At 32.7% G+C, this 9107-nt stretch overlaps 1 long non-coding RNA gene across 1 annotated transcript; it reads right to left on the reverse strand.

Annotated features, from left to right (window-relative positions):
* Positions 1 to 324: 324 nt before the first annotated feature.
* On the reverse strand, positions 325 to 7393 carry LOC118763628. Its single transcript, XR_004999391.1, has 2 exons — positions 7223 to 7393; positions 325 to 378 (listed from the first exon to the last, which is right to left on the reverse strand). It is a non-coding gene; the product is annotated as an uncharacterized LOC118763628 (long non-coding RNA).
* Positions 7394 to 9107: the final 1714 nt, after the last annotated feature.

Below are 9107 nucleotides of genomic sequence, written 5' to 3' on the forward strand. Positions count from 1 at the left end.
TGTTGTGTACATGGAGACAACATCAAGACTAAAGGCATATCTGTTTTGTCTGTGTTGGTCTGGGGGCAGTTGGCACAGTCTTTTGATGACTTCATCAGAGTTCTTGATGTGTCCAGGAAAGGTGGAGAGTATGGGTTTCAGGATGTTGGAAAGTAGCCAAGATATTTTATGTAGAGGTCCTTCCATGCTATACACACACACATATATATACATATATATATATATAATATATATATATATATATATATATATATATATATATATATATATATATATATATATGTATTATCTATATATAAAGACAGTCTCCTTTTGCTGAACTACTAAGTTACAGGAGACATAAGCAAACCAGCACCTGTTATTAAGTGGTGGTGAGGTCTCACACACACACACACAAAATAGGCTTCTGTCAACTAAATCTACTCACAGATCTTTCATCAGCTTGGAGATATAGTAGAAGATACTTTCCCAATATAAGATTAATGTAATGGAGGTTGTTCTTAAACTTGTTACCTAATTTGCAATGGAGTGTGGCATCTACAAACATTACACTATCAAATTTATTTAATTCCTCATTTTATTGTATTTCTAACTACTCTGTTCCAAAACTTGTTATGGTGTAAAGGTATGTGTGTGTGTGTGTGTGTGTGTGTGTGACTCTGTGTGTGTGCATATCATCACATCATCATCATTATCAGCAGTAGCATTTTGCCTCCCATTTCTTCTCTGACATGGGTTGGATGCTTTGAGAGGATCCAATGGATCAGAAGACCTGATCTTGCTCTAATGCCTCAGTTCTGGCTTGGTATCTATGTCTGGACATCTTTCCTAACACCGACCACTTTATAGATAGCACTAGGTACATTTTTTTGTGGCACCATCACTATAGCAAGGCAAAAGGGTCCTCTCAACCCTGTGATTCTTTTGCTTGATTTGCCAACACTTTATAGTGTACTAGGTACTTTATTTGTGCCTCAAAAACTAGAGAGGCCACTTTGTAAATCACAAAGCAAAAGAGTTGAGAGAAGTTACAGCATTATGGGTGATACAGATTCATTAAGATTTACTGTTGTGAGAAGTGGTAGAGGAGACAGTAATGGAAGATGAGGAGGAGGTATCATACTCTTAAACTCTAATGTTCAAGAAGGTGAATAGAAAATAGTGTGGTGACAGAAGATTGGTGAGAGTGAGAGAAGGTGACAAAATGGCAATTCCTCTCCTTCGTACTTGAACATCATGATGCAGAAGAACAGAAGGAGGAGCAGCAGGATATGGGTGGTAGAGGTGTATATGTATGTATGTATGTATGTATGTATGTATGTATATATATATATATATATATATATATATATATATATATATATTTATATATAGATATATATATATATATATATATATATTCATTTGAATCAGTTTTTGAAATTATTTCAAACCACAGTGTAACCAGATAACTACATTTTGGTAAATATAATACTGAAGGTAGTCTTATTATTCTTCAGATTAGCACATTTGTGAAAGGTTTCTCATTAGTCTTCTGAAATATGCCATTAGTATGATCAGTTTAGCAGTTTCCAACATATCAGAATCGTTTTAAGTTATAAGTGAGTCTGTCATGGATAATTTACAATATATGTGGAATATGCATGGCTTGGTTGTCCCATTAAGAATTTTATTCTCTATCCATAGCATGCTGTCCATTATAGGTAATCTTTTACTGGGGTGTCTAGTGGGGCGTCCCCAAAGTCCATCCCCTCCTCACTGTGGTGGGGACACTGGCAACGGGTAGTGTCAGAGCTATGCCATCGGGAACTTGGTACCTGGTAGGGCCACCCAAGGCGGATTGGTCTGACACCGAGTGGTATTAGGGCCACAACCCGGCAGACGGGGCTCTGGTGAAAATCCTCGGAGTGTCTGTTTTGGCAACCAGCAGCTCCTCGGTCATTCTGTCCCTGCGTCTGCGAACAATCTGCGGCAAACAGGATGTCTCTACATGTGGGATTGTTGGGGACCGCTTGTGAAATTCATATTCCACGAAACTTCTTCTACCGCCATGGTTCGAGATGCCTCGAGGGTGGTGGAAGAAGCCGACTCAACCTACCCAAGGTGAATATTGCCACAAGTACAAGTAAGTAAGTAGTGACTTTTGTACTATCATGGATAGAATTGTTATACATCGTCTAGTACACAGTGTTTTCTTCATCCAACTGGTGATCAGCAGCATAAGGAATTATTTTAATGATAAAGTTAATGCCATCATTTTACCAAGGGTACAGTGCTATATCAAAATTAGAGGTAGCCATTTTTTGTTTTATTTGCTCATCTCACCACAACATGAAAAAATGTGCACCATCTCCAGCAATTCCAGCTCTGATGGAAAATAGTAGTTACAAGAACAGTAAAAAAAAACCCAACTCAGTACATGGTGCAATGTCAATCAGCTTAATAGTGTAATATTTATAGAAGCCACACCCAACAGTGAATTAGCTAATATATAGAAGAAAATCATCTCCACCTCAGATCAGTTTTTATACACATATGCATTTGTGTATATATGTGTATACATATGTGTAGGTGTGCATGTGTGTGTGTGTGCCTCACTTCTTCTAAACCTCATAAAGTCCTAAATTCAATTACCTGTACATAAAAAAACTAGTAACCATTACTGCTATTTATTTAATCAAATTTTAACAAACTCCTGCATAAAAAATTACTACAATTAAAAGTAAAACTATCTAAAAATTTACAGAGATAACAACAGAATGAAGACATAATAAAGACATTAAGAGGGAACATCCTATCCTCAACTGTTTAATCAGATATTTTCATGGTTTCAACATCAATAGGCAGTGTCACTCCATGTGTGTGTGTTGTGTGTGTGTGTGTGTGACTCTGTGTGTGTGCATATCATCACATCATCATCATTATCAGCAGTAGCATTTTGCCTCCCATTTCTTCTCTGACATGGGTTGGATGCTTTGAGAGGATCCAATGGATCAGAAGACCTGATCTTGCTCTAATGCCTCAGTTCTGGCTTGGTATCTATGTCTGGACATCTTTCCTAACACCGACCACTTTATAGATAGCACTAGGTACATTTTTTTGTGGCACCATCACTATAGCAAGGCAAAAGGGTCCTCTCAACCCTGTGATTCTTTTGCTTGATTTGCCAACACTTTATAGTGTACTAGGTACTTTATTTGTGCCTCAAAAACTAGAGAGGCCACTTTGTAAATCACAAAGCAAAAGAGTTGAGAGAAGTTACAGCATTATGGGTGATACAGATTCATTAAGATTTACTGTTGTGAGAAGTGGTAGAGGAGACAGTAATGGAAGATGAGGAGGAGGTATCATACTCTTAAACTCTAATGTTCAAGAAGGTGAATAGAAAATAGTGTGGTGACAGAAGATTGGTGAGAGTGAGAGAAGGTGACAAAATGGCAATTCCTCTCCTTCGTACTTGAACATCATGATGCAGAAGAACAGAAGGAGGAGCAGCAGGATATGGGTGGTAGAGGTGTATATGTATGTATGTATGTATGTATGTATGTATATATATATATATATATATATATATATATATATATATATTTATATATAGATATATATATATATATATATATATATTCATTTGAATCAGTTTTTGAAATTATTTCAAACCACAGTGTAACCAGATAACTACATTTTGGTAAATATAATACTGAAGGTAGTCTTATTATTCTTCAGATTAGCACATTTGTGAAAGGTTTCTCATTAGTCTTCTGAAATATGCCATTAGTATGATCAGTTTAGCAGTTTCCAACATATCAGAATCGTTTTAAGTTATAAGTGAGTCTGTCATGGATAATTTACAATATATGTGGAATATGCATGGCTTGGTTGTCCCATTAAGAATTTTATTCTCTATCCATAGCATGCTGTCCATTATAGGTAATCTTTTACTGGGGTGTCTAGTGGGGCGTCCCCAAAGTCCATCCCCTCCTCACTGTGGTGGGGACACTGGCAACGGGTAGTGTCAGAGCTATGCCATCGGGAACTTTGGTACCTGGTAGGGCCACCCAAGGCGGATTGGTCTGACACCGAGTGGTATTAGGGCCACAACCCGGCAGACGGGGCTCTGGTGAAAATCCTCGGAGTGTCTGTTTTGGCAACCAGCAGCTCCTCGGTCATTCTGTCCCTGCGTCTGCGAACAATCTGCGGCAAACAGGATGTCTCTACATGTGGGATTGTTGGGGACCGCTTGTGAAATTCATATTCCCACGAAACTTCTTCTACCGCCATGGTTCGAGATGCCTCGAGGGTGGTGGAAGAAGCCGACTCAACCTACCCAAGGTGAATATTGCCACAAGTACAAGTAAGTAAGTAGTGACTTTTGTACTATCATGGATAGAATTGTTATACATCGTCTAGTACACAGTGTTTTCTTCATCCAACTGGTGATCAGCAGCATAAGGAATTATTTTAATGATAAAGTTAATGCCATCATTTTACCAAGGGTACAGTGCTATATCAAAATTAGAGGTAGCCATTTTTTGTTTTATTTGCTCATCTCACCACAACATGAAAAAATGTGCACCATCTCCAGCAATTCCAGCTCTGATGGAAAATAGTAGTTACAAGAACAGTAAAAAAAAACCCAACTCAGTACATGGTGCAATGTCAATCAGCTTAATAGTGTAATATTTATAGAAGCCACACCCAACAGTGAATTAGCTAATATATAGAAGAAAATCATCTCCACCTCAGATCAGTTTTTATACACATATGCATTTGTGTATATATGTGTATACATATGTGTAGGTGTGCATGTGTGTGTGTGTGCCTCACTTCTTCTAAACCTCATAAAGTCCTAAATTCAATTACCTGTACATAAAAAAACTAGTAACCATTACTGCTATTTATTTAATCAAATTTTAACAAACTCCTGCATAAAAAATTACTACAATTAAAAGTAAAACTATCTAAAAATTTACAGAGATAACAACAGAATGAAGACATAATAAAGACATTAAGAGGGAACATCCTATCCTCAACTGTTTAATCAGATATTTTCATGGTTTCAACATCAATAGGCAGTGTCACTCCATGTGTGTGTGTGTGTGTGTGTGTGTGTGTGTGTGTGTGTGTGTGTGTGTGTGTGTGTGTGTGTTTGTGTATGCGTGTGTACAGAGTTATAGAAAATATTATAATTTATCTATTATATTATTTTAAAATTATTATTTGCTCTCCACATTTTTTGACACACAGTTATATATATCAACTAAGCTAGAATCTAAATTCAAAAGTCTTGTTCTATAGAACAAGATATTTCAAACATACTTTTTATATACATAGCCAACAACATTTTCATATATTCAAAACAATCAAGAGAAAAGAAAGGAAGAAAGTAAAAGAAAGAATGGCTGAAATAAAACATAAATTTGTGGACAAACTGAACCAAAACTTTTGCAGAAAAATTGAACCAAAAAATGACTAATGGCCACCCATGTCTTAATATTAAACAACAAATATTCATTAGGCCCATATGTTCAAAGATTAAACAACTATAACAACAAAAAAGGTGTGAGTTATAAAGGAAAAGCTGTGAGGCCTATTGAAACTTACCAGTGAATAATTTTCATCAGCTGTAGTGGCTTTAAGTCAGTGACAAAGTTGCAGATGTGGGACACAAAATTTGACATCTCAAGAAACAAACAAAAAGTAAACCCAACAGTTTTAGTGAGTTCTTAAAATTTCTCTTCCACAATGTAATTGCTTCAGTTTCAAAACAGAATTTAAGATCAAGCCACTCATCAAACAAACACAAATACAAAAATAAGACATTGTTTGACTAAAGACTTCAGGGTATCTCATTGAAAACTTACGCTTATGTTTCTACTTCTTAATTACATGGTTTTGATGATGCAACAGTGATGTAACAACATGAACAACAATAAAATATATTTTTTTTATTAATGTAGCATCAGTTGTAACTAGAACAGTTATTGTATCAGAAAAATCTATTTGACTTTAAAAAAATCCCCCAAAAAACAAAGGCTAAAGAACTTCTTGATCTAAGACAAGATAATCTGAAAATTCTTATACATTTCCTGCAGTCATAAAATTAACATTTAAAATTTCTTTCCTTTTTTGGGAGGGCTGGGTGGTTGGTTGGAGACAACAGGAAAGTTCTGTTAGTTTTGGTTTTTGGTAGCTTTACATTTTAGAATGAAAAGTATTTTTTACATTAAATCTTTTAGTCAAAAATCTTTTTAATTTGATATCATTTTTTTTTAATAACTGGATAATTTTAAATAATTTCTTAAATTAAGTATCATAAAAAAAATAATATAAAAAAATATTAAGAGGTGGCATTTATTAAAAAACTTATGTATGGTAAAAAAGAAGAGAATATATTTAAAAAATGAAATATTTATTAATACAAAACAAAAAAAAAGAGAAGAAAGCTTCCAAACAAGGACAAGAGTTACAAAATTCAAACTTATAAAATATTTTAAAACTAAATTTTGGAAAAGAATTGAAATAAAATTATCAAGAAAAAAATCCCTGAAAGGAAATAAAAGAGATTTAAAAAAATATAGCAACTGTTTCATAGGGATTGAAAAAAAGGTAAGCATCCTTAACTTTTTTTCTGTGATAATTCATGAGATGAGTGAAGCCCACAGAATTAAATTCTTGTAGACAGTAATGAAGAACATAAAAAATTATAACATTTCAGTTATAATCTGAGAGAAATTATTTTCTAAACAACATGCTTATAAATTTAATTGAAAAACATTACATTTTTTCTCATTTTCTTTTCGTTTCTTGAAAAAAACAACAGTAACAATAACAAAATAATAATAATGATAAAAATATTAATAATAATAATAATAATAATAATAATAATAATAATAATAATAATAATAATAATCCTTTCTGCTATAGGCACAATGCCTTAAATTTTTTAGGGGAAGGGGCTGGTTGATTGATTAATTGACCCCAGTAGTCAACTAGTACTTATTTCACAGCAGAATTTGAACTCAGAAAGTAAAGGCTGATGAGATGTTACTAAGCATTTTATCTGGAATGCTAACAATTCTGCTAGCTTGCCACCTTCATCATAATAATAAATATTGATATTGGTAGCTTCTCAGACTCAGACCAAATACTAGTGAGCCAGCTTACTTTATAAAATGGCAATAAGCAGTCCAAGAAAATTAGCCTATCCAACACACACACATACACACACACACACACACACACACACGCACACATAAAATCCAAGTAGTGATTGTATCTTGTAAGAATACACACATTATTACACAATGTCAAAAACTAAAAGATTTGGAACTTGTTGAATTAAGGATTATCTTATTTTTGTAATAGATGAAAGCAAGGAAGATGACTATTTTCCATGAAGAGATTTCAGTGTGTATATATATATTTAAAGATAGATAGATAGATAAATAGATAGTTAGATAGATATGCGTGTGTATGTGTGTGTATGCATATATATATATATATATATATATATATATATATATGTATGTATGTATGTATGTATGTATGTATGTATGTATATAAATATGTGTGTGAGAGAGAGAGAGAGAAAGAGGGGAGAGAGGGAGAAACTGAGAGAGATAAATAGCATTTTATCTTTGGTCTTTGGTAAATCAATAATGGAAAAAATTGTCAAATTATTTTAATGAAATATATCTTAATATTGTTACAATAAGAACTTTTTGCCCCATAAAGGGTAAATAATTTTAGGTCTGGAGAAAAAGAAATTCAGACAAATGGAAAGGGAATAGAATATTTTTTTGTCTAGCAAAATATAATATTTTTTAAATATTTAATTCTTTTTTTTTTTTTAAATTTCCTTTGTATTCTTATTGCTTCTCTGCAATATGTTCTTTGACATGTACAAGAAAAAATATATAAATTGTATTGGAATCAACTGCAATTGAGAGATTTATTTTTATTTAGAGAGAAAGAAATAGAGAAAGAAGAGAGAAGAAGAAGAAGAGAAAGAAAGAGGGAAACATAAAGATAACTGTACACAGAAAGAAAGGACTTTGTAAGAAAACAAATCCAACAGCAAACTCTTTTGAAAAAATATTTCCAACTGACAACAATAAAGCCAATAACAGTAATGATGCAGGCCAAATTTATTGGTTAGTTCGCATATTTAAAAAATATTTCTTTGTCTATCAAAAATTATAGATTTCTTAACAATTTTTCAACTCCACTGACAAGTTTACCAGTGTTTTTTTGTCTGTTTGTTGCTTTTGTCTTCTTTTTCTTCTTTTCTTCATTTTATATTATTATTATTATTATGATTAATTATCATGATTATTACCATTATCATTTTTACTCAAGTTTGCTCTTTCTTTTGTTTTCACTCATTTTATTATCAAAATATCATTTTCTCAAAAAGGGAAAAAAATTTATAACATGTCAAGGAGAAATGCTCAACCTTTGACTCCTCATTCACTATTTGCAATGTCTAAATGGCAAGTGAAGATATTTACATATTTACCTAAAGATGACATAAGTCTAACTAATGGTACCAATTGATAGTCCTTCTGGAGAAATGAAAGCAATTTCAAGTAGTTTATAGTAAGAAAGTTAATTAACCATTATTATTATTATTATTATTATTATTATTATTATTATTATTATTATTATCATCATCATCATCTTCCAAGTGAACTAAACTAAATCCAATTTTCAACTATTTTAATAAGTAAATAAAAATTTAAAATAAGGTAGTTATATTTTACTTCAAAGTTAATACAGAAGAACCCTAATTAGATTACTTTTCTTTAAAAGTCACTATCAACTAGTGAGCTGATAGGGAATAAATCATGATATATTTGTATTTGTTGATTAGATGAATACCAAAGGTGAAACACTGTACTTAAAGCTAGATATTTTAAGTGTGAGTGTTCCCAGAGAGATAGTATAGATCTAGATTCATTAAATTCACTTGAGTAATATATCACTTTAATCAAAGGGTTGAATAAGATTGTGATCTTAAAGTTTATCCCCACAAATGTAGATGATCTTCCAGCCACACTATTCAGATATGGTAAAATATCCTGTATTCCTGAACACCAGTTAGCCTT

This window comes from Octopus sinensis, linkage group LG5 (assembly GCF_006345805.1).
Source record: "Octopus sinensis linkage group LG5, ASM634580v1, whole genome shotgun sequence".
In the NCBI taxonomy this organism is placed as follows: domain Eukaryota; kingdom Metazoa; phylum Mollusca; class Cephalopoda; order Octopoda; family Octopodidae; genus Octopus; species Octopus sinensis.